At 33.6% G+C, this 8934-nt stretch overlaps 1 long non-coding RNA gene across 2 annotated transcripts; it reads right to left on the bottom strand.

Moving 5' to 3' along the window:
- Positions 1-5362: 5362 nt before the first annotated feature.
- Positions 5363-8934, bottom strand: LOC108343945 (uncharacterized). 2 transcript variants are annotated; one of them, XR_008245070.1, is made up of 5 exons: positions 8380-8934; positions 7972-8056; positions 6273-6559; positions 5886-5984; positions 5363-5758 (listed from the first exon to the last, which is right to left on the bottom strand). It is a non-coding gene; the product is annotated as an uncharacterized LOC108343945 (long non-coding RNA). The 2 variants fall into 2 exon arrangements; XR_001833552.2 differs by lacking the exon at positions 7972-8056 and having other exon boundaries at positions 8380-8927.

Raw genomic sequence — 8934 nt, forward strand, 5'->3', positions numbered from 1 at the left:
TTCGACTATCTGATCTTTATAAAACATATATATATATATATATATATATATATATATATATATATATATATATATATATGTTACTACAGGCTTATAGCTGATCGATCAGCTATGGGACGAACTGGATGGAAAGGACCGAGCAGTTGACGTGCAAAAAAACATCTTATTATTGTTCAATTTCGACAACCGTTGAACAGAGTTAAGACACAATTAATGTCACAACGACTATTGCTAAGTGGTTAAAGTTTGCATTAATGATCATTAAGAGATAAATTAATAGGTCAGATTCTTATAAACTCTATAAATAAAAGTTTAATTTTGAGGTAAACTCACATTTTTACTCACTATTAAATTTCAAAAGGCCTACAGAGAAAGATTCTGACTTGAGCGTCAGACTGTATTATGCAGGTCACCCCTATACCGATTGGTCGCGCAAAGTAAGAGGTCAGGAAAACGTTCGACACAGAGAAACTCACAGATGCAGTTATCTTCGTCCCATTTCAACATAAAATATATTAAAAAAATTAATGTCATTTAGTATAATATAAAGTGAGATATATGGAATTTTCTCTTATTTTATTATAAAATTAAGACATATTTAAGTACAGTTCAAACTCCTAATTATTTTCTTAAAAAACTGAAATAATAATAATAATAATAATGATATTTATGAGGAGTGTTTGAGTTTGAAACTTTTCCCTATCTTGAAGTATAGAGTATTATCTTGCCATCCGAAATTTTTAGCCAAAAAAGAGAGGAAGAAAGGACTATATTATAATCGCAACACGTTTACATGTCACTTTCTTATTTCTTATATTATGCTAATGTTATTGTGAAGTAAATATCTGGTAATATGCCATAAGTAACTTCAATGAATACTCTCTCATATTTTAGTGAAATCTGTTCAATTTGAGGCCGAAGGAAAGATACATCTTTAATGGCCATCTCTAGACACGATTAATTTGGGTAGAGTTATGCTCTATTTCTCCTCCCTATACTTACCAAACAAATAACCCCAAAATGGGTAAGTGATAAATGTGCCAACAAAATTATTAATATCTTAGAATATAAAGATAAAAGATATAAAGCACATAAATCTAAGAAAATATATATATAACAATGACCATTTAATGGAAATTAAAAACTTAATTAAATATAGTTATACGTGTTGTTCACTAAAAGTTTCACATTAACTAATGTAAAAAAAAAACGAAAGATACAAAACTACAATAAGAGCGCATAATTGAGAATGGTCACTATAATTTATTGAGTATACGTACAGGTTTGTTTTATGTTACGAAAAGGATTTCAATTTTGGTTACAACAACCAATATATAAAAAGAAATAAAAGTGACCTATTAAGACATACATAATCACAACTAGACCTGTGAATTTGGTTTGAATCTCATGGTTTGATCTGGCTTACATATGTTGGAGAAAAAGAAATATTATAAAATAAAAAATGCTCATTAAAAAAACCCAATATATCAAAATATTGACAAAAACCTAGTGAATTAGGATTAACCGATGAGTTTTTTTTCTTAAATATTCATTTTAAATATAATAAAAATATAATTAACTCTTAATAAATATATTATAGTCGATAACGATATTAAATTATATATTATATATTTTATTTAATACCATGATAATAAGTATGATATAAAACTATTGATTTAAATATAATAAAATAACAACGTATTATATTATTTAATAAAATATATAATTTTATATGTATTATATAAATAATATTGTTTTTAAGAATTAATTAAAGTTTTGTAGTATGGTCAAGTTCACCTTAACCTTAGTCCTAACTCACTTGAGAGGAAGCTTTAGAGAATGGAGTTTTTTTTTTGGCCCTCACGTGAGGGAACATTCTGAAAAGGAGCTTTTTCAAGGATGAGTTAAGCCTGATCTATAATGAATCAAGTTGACACATAATCACAAAGCAACTTATATCCCAAACACTACAAGAAATTGGAGAATTATCGACGACATAATACCGAAGGCCTCTGGACCGTTGGTACAAGTGCGTTACCGACGGTCGAAAAGAGAATCACCGACGACCATGATGAAATTGAAATACCGATGATCAAGAAGAGCTTAACGAGGGATGTGTGGCCTTCGGTAAGAGGCTCGACCCATTAAACTAAGTGATTGGGTGTATTCGTGGAGGTCGTCCCCAATTTCCTGAAACAAAAGACCCTCCCTGTCCTACTTCTCTCTCAATTCATCGAGGTTCACATTCTCTACCTCTACCTTCCTTTTCGCTTGCTCTCCTTCATTCGCGCTTCCATTCTCTCCCTCTCCCTCTCCCTGTCCGTTCTGGGTGTTACGGGTGGGGTGGTGGTTTGTGCACAAGTAATTCTAACACTCTGGTAATACATTCAGCAACTTTAATTCATCAATTTAAACTTGTTTGAACTCTAATTGGGTTCAAAACCAAACTATTTAGCATATTCAACCTTCTACTTCCCAATTTCACTAAAAAATGAGGTTTGAATATGCTATTTTGCACATAGGTGAATCTGGCTTCAATTTGAATGTTCTAACAAGTTTAAAACAACTTTTAGGACTTGTTTAAACTGCCTAATAGCACAGAATAACATCAGCACGAAAATTGACACCTAATAACCCATATTATGCATAATTTGTGCCATGTTTGGAACATGCAAAGTGAATGAGTTTCAGTTCTGTTTTGTGCCTAATTAGAGTTCAAACAAGTCTATTTTGATGAATTAAAACTGCTGAAGTGTTTAGTTTTCATCTAGAGCTGTTGTTGTTTAATTTTGAATCTCAAACCACCAATTTTTGGGTCTTTGTTTGAGTCCAATTTTTGGATGCTTTATTTTATTTTGAAATTGAAGAAACAACCATGAAACACAGGTGGAGACTAATAGGAACTCTCCAAACACAACAAACCTAAGACCTAAAACTAGGAACTGAACTAGTAAAAGAAAGGTAAAAACTAACCTAAATTCGAAATTGACCTAAACTAGGCTAAGAATATGTGGTCTTCATATCCTAACAAGTTTAAACTTGTTAAATGAAGCTAACAAGCAACTGTAGATGATTGAAGTACCTAAAATTCAAAATCACACTACTTTAAACCTAAAAAGTGTACTTAAAAGGTGACAAAATGCCAATTGACCTAAAGTAGACTCATTCTAAGGTATGTAAACATCCTAACAAGTCTAAAGTAGTGGAATCAAGGTAGGAAAGTAGTGAAATGCAAATAATAACCTAAAACTCAAAGTTTGAGTATTTAGGTCCTAAAAAGTGTACTTAAAAGGTGAGAAATTGCAAATTTACCTAAAGTAGACTAATTTTAAGTAATGTAAACATCCTAACAAGTCTAAAGTATTGAAATCAAGTTAGAAAAATAGTGAAATGCAAAGAATAACCTAAAACTAAAAGTTTGAGTATTTAGGTTCTAAAAAGTGTACTTAAAAGGTGAGAAATTGCCAATTTACCTAAACTAGAATACTTTTAAGTAATGTAAACATCCTAACAAGTCTAAAGTATTGAAATCAAGTTAGGAAATTAGTAAAATGCAAAGAATAACCTAAAACTCAAAGTTTGAGTATTTAGGTTCTAAAAAGTTTACTTAAAAGGTGAGAAATTGCCAATTTATCTAAAGTAGACTAATTTTACTTAATGTAAACATCCTAACAAGTATAAAGTTGATGAGGCCTTTGCACAGACTCATGTTCGGAAGGGCACTAATCAATTTGTTGATGAAAGATCTTGGAAGACTCATGTAAGCAAATAACAATGCTACTAATATTAATTTCTCACTATGTTATTGTATCATTCCCTAACATTGCTTTTAATGTTTGAACAGGAAGAATTTTCTACAAGACTTTCATAGGTTAGATCTGAACATTGGTCAGCTCCTACACCGGATGATGCGAGTAATGAGGACGACGATATCCGTAGGACACAATGCTAGGTTGATGTCGTTGGTGGGAAGAAAAAGGGTACGGTGCAGGACAACTTGTTGCAAACTATACAACATCAAGAGGAGGTACTCTGAAGCACCAACCTTCTTCTTCACCACTATGATGACGAGACCATTGAGTGCTTGACACAGCTACTACAACAACGTGACCAGGAAAATCATGATTTGAGAGAAAATTACAGTGACTTGAGAACCGAGTTTACAAACTTCAAGTCCCTAGTCATGAGAGCGCTGCCTGATGCTTCAGACATTCATTCCAATGTCCCTCCGACCTAGCCACGACCTTCCTTGTCACCCGTCGTCCCTCAACAGCCCACATCAGTCCAGCCCACACCAGTCCAACCATCTATAGAGTAGTAGGATGATGAAGATCATTCTGATGATGATTATGTAGATTATTAGTTCTATTTTTTTTTATTGAACAAATAGTTGTTAGAACATTTAGATGTTAGAACATTATGTTTCATGTCTAGGTGATATTATTTTATGTTTCATTTATAAATAGAAGTTCTTAAATTTGAAGAATACAAATGATGTTATAAAGTTGTTTTTATCATTAATGATTGGATGATTTTGGAATGCATATTATGAAGGTCTGTCTGTGGTTTGAAAATATTATGCAGTTCTGCCTGTGTTGTGAACATTTTATGCAGGTTTGTTTGGTTGGATAAGGAATACAAATAGGATTTAGCTTTGCCTGGATCATACCGAAGGATTTACCGAATGCTACTGCCCTTCGGTAATTATCGAAGGCTTACGCCCTTCGATAAATGTTAGCGATGAATTTTCTCCTTCGGTAATTATCGAAGGTTAACGCCTTTGTCCTTCGGTAATTATCGAAGGGCAAAGGCTGTCGGTAAATGTTAGCGATAAGGGATTTATCGACGATAATTTGGTCGTCGATAAGCCTAAAAGATCATTACCGACAATTTATGGTTGTTTCCGAGAGATTGTGGCCTTCGATAATGCCCTTCTTTTTTTGTAGTTTTCATTAAAACATTCATTAAAGGAGACAATGTGCTTATAAAGAATAAATGTCATCTATCAAGACGTCCATCAAGAAATAACACTACTTATTGATGTGCACACAATAAAGTAAATGTGATCTATCAAGACATCCATCAAGAAATAAATGTGGTCTATCAAGGTGTCCATTCAAAAGTTATGGATGGCCTATCAAAGCACCTAAAAGGAAATAAGTTATATTTATATTGGTTATCCAACCACATTGCATAAACATTTAACATTCAGCGTAGAAGTCCATATCAGGTTAAAGGGTAAAAGAATCACTGAACTAACATTTAAAATCATTAGCAAATTGTAATACAACTGGTAATGCGATGAACTCTGTAATTTCCTTTCAAGTTAAATCATTTTTTGAAACATATCTCTTGAAGAAGCTACTAATGAATGTAATCTCTTCTCATTCAACAAAGAACAAAGTATGATTCTTAAATTCCAATACATATATCTCCAGCAGAAAAAAAGGCTACGAATTATAAAATGTAACTGTAAATAGAAAGCTCTTATGAATCGTCATTTACATTCTTGGCAATCTTCAAAAAAACGACTTCAATCTGGTGAAATTGAGTGAGAATACCGAACAAGGATTCTCCAACTTGGCAAACTCGTAGCTGGTTATGTACGCATTTCCCCCAATATGTACCATCAGGAAAAGCACAACCAGAAATGGCAACAAGGAACATGCCAAAAAGAATTCAAATGTATAGCGCTGCTTTAAATGGAACAATTGACAACGTTTGTGGAACTGTAAAACTAGTAGCAATCACATTCCCCCTGCTCCATAAAAGTGGTATATAACATAGTCAGTAGATAGAACTAAAAGTTACTTTTTTCAGCAGCATTTTCACTAAACAGATTATATAAAACGAGAGAAGAAAAAAGAAAGAAAGGGCTTGATTACTTGGAAATGTAGCTCCTCCAACAAGGTCTATTTGGAAGTTAGGACGTAGAGAATGCATCTCCGATCTTTTCAAATATGCCAATACTTCAAGAACAATCGCTGCAATAACCATAATACCAAAAAAGATCAATGCAAATATTTGAATTTATCATTAAAGTTAGTTAAAATTGTACTTCTCATAGTGCTATATAAAAAGACTGGACATATTAGGGTTCAGTTTGGATAAACTTTTTAAAAATATAAACTTTTCCATTTTAGATTCTCCAAAAGTTATTTTGAACGTAAACATAAGTTACCTCAATTAACTTATTTTTCTTAATTCTTTTTGCTATCATAATTTATATAGAAAATTAGCTAGACAAGGTTGGATATGGATCAGTGACAAACCTGAAGAATAGTTAGTACAAGGGCAAAGATGTCTATGCCTCTATGAGCTTATATATGGGCATGCATTTTGGAATAGAGTTGTAATCCAAGAATGATTGTACTAAGCCCAAATGTGAATCACACAAACTGAATGATTGCATGGAGATAGAGCCATAAGGGATCCTTGTGCCTGAAATATCTAGCAATAATTGCCCCTACAGGCAGGATCAGACCCCACCCTATTATGCCCAAAATTCCATGTTTCGTTCTCATCTGAGTCAATTCATGGGATACATGACCCGTACAACCTGTCAAAGTATAGTTCATCAAGTTTATGCACCCAAAAGGTTATGCATCACAGAATGTCATGCTTCATCATGCAGAGTTATATATATATATATATATATATATATATATATATATATATATATATAAAAGACACCAGTTTAGATAAAATACTTTTCTGCTTCAACTGCTGAATGTGGTAATTTTGAGTTGAAATATAGTATTCTATTATGTGGTTCACTAAAATGAGGTTTATGTAGAAAGATTTGAGAGGAATTCTAGTTGGAATTGGAAGGAAACAATTGTCACTATGTGCAACAAATTATAAAATGACATATCTACTTAAACTACTGTTAACAGTAATAGATAAATGATTCCAGCCAGACCTGTAGAGAAATCAAACACAATTGTTGTTTTGTCTTCATGGTTGGAGAGGTGGTGGTTATGTGGATATTTACTGCAAAGGCCAACATAATTGGCTGTTTCTGAAATGGGGTTTGTATTTGTTAAACCCTTTTAGTAGACTTTTTTAGGTTCTAAATACTCAAACTTTGAGTTTGAGTGAATTCTTTGATTTTGACAAGTTTCCTAGGTTCATTTTACTACTTTAGATAGAGTTATTGTTTGGTACCTTAATCTAGTGGAACATACAAAGTTTGACTAAATTTAACATGCATTTTTTTTTGCATTCATGCTGATGATGGAAGCCTTGAATGGTGGTCATATGAGCTGCTTGTATTACTGTTAGGGCTGTTACCAAATCCAGAACTTGAAACTTCAGTTCTATAAGTTTGGTAAGTATGTTACACTCCCTCTTAATTAAACTACAAATCATGATCTATTGTGCTCCCAATTTTCTATTTATGAGATTTTATAAGTTAAAGTGATTGAACTGATTTTTTGTCATTTTTCTAAGGTTTAAACACTATTTCAACTCTTTATACAATACCCTTTGGAATTGGTGCTGCAGCAAAGTAACACTACATACATAACATTTATTCTACAAAGCTTAAATGTTACAGTACCTTGACTATATATCTAAACTAACTATCCCGTCCCCTCGATGATTATAGCACAAGGGTTGCAAATGAATTAGGAGTTGGTAAACCACATGCTGCACGTGTTGCTATATTAGCTGCAATGTCTCTTGCAGTCATCAAGACAAGTGTAGTAAGCACAACACTCTTTGCCTGCCGCCATGGTTTTTGTTATACTAGACAACATATAAGGTGTTCTAACACGTAACCTTATATCATAAGATTAATAAGTTTCTAGTATCTTTAACATTTAATAAATATTTTAATTTGATTCTTATATAAACATTAGATATTGAAAAAGTTTTTGCCAATGTATTTAATAATGCTTTGGTTCAGGAATTGCTAGATGTTGTGGATGGCAACATTTAGGAGTTTATGTAAAACTTGGGGCTTTCTACCTTTGTGGGATTCCAGTGGCTGTAATATTGGCATTTGTGGTGCGAGTGGGAGGAAAAGGACTTTGGATTGGTATACAATGTCGTCCTCGAAAGAAGAAACAAATTGCGTCAAAGAATAAAAAAGGAGCACCGTACTTTAATCATACTTAATGATACGTGGGGGAATTGGACCCTCAAGAATTTGACTTGGGGGAATTTGGAGTTGGAAAGTATTGCATAAACTCTGGATGTCTTGAAAGAGTTTGAAAGTACCAAAGGGCTTGTGTAGAATTTGAAATCAAAATTGCAGAAAGAAGAATCTGAAGCGAAATTGAATTCCTAAACGAGTGTGTGCAATGATATGTGTTCAAATTCAATTGTTCAATTTCAATCCAACCTCAGAATTATTCAATAGAGGAATCAACTTACCTCGATAACCAAATGCTTGACGATGCCACACTGTGCAGACCACCACCCCTACGAAATTAACAACCCCACTTCACCCCAACGTCGTCGTCAAGCCAACCTCCACGACCCACCACCACTGCCGCAAACGCCAACTACCACGACCGCAAACGCCACGAAGCCTAGCTACCCAAACCGCAAAGCAGCAGCCACCAACGAACACACCTCACCGTCAAACAGAACGGTTACACGAGAACGCCTTATGGCAAGCAAATTGGCACTCCCAAAACCCAAGCAACTTCTGATATTTGGCTTAAGGCAAGCGCGAGCGACAAACGAGGGTAGGAGATTTCTAAAATTGGGGGAAGGAAACCCAAATTATTTACTTAAATCCATCGCGCACATTATCGAATGTCAAGAGCCCTCAGTAAATTATTTCACCACTTCATTATCGAAGGATCAGAGGCCTTCGGTAAATGCCGGTCGGTAATATGTGTGTTTTCCTAAGAAGTAGAGAACATCCTATAAAGCGATTTGTGCAAAACATAACATCACGATGGTGTAAGTTGGAAATGATCG

This window comes from Vigna angularis, chromosome 8 (genome assembly GCF_016808095.1).
Source record: "Vigna angularis cultivar LongXiaoDou No.4 chromosome 8, ASM1680809v1, whole genome shotgun sequence".
In the NCBI taxonomy this organism is placed as follows: Eukaryota; Viridiplantae; Streptophyta; class Magnoliopsida; order Fabales; family Fabaceae; genus Vigna; species Vigna angularis.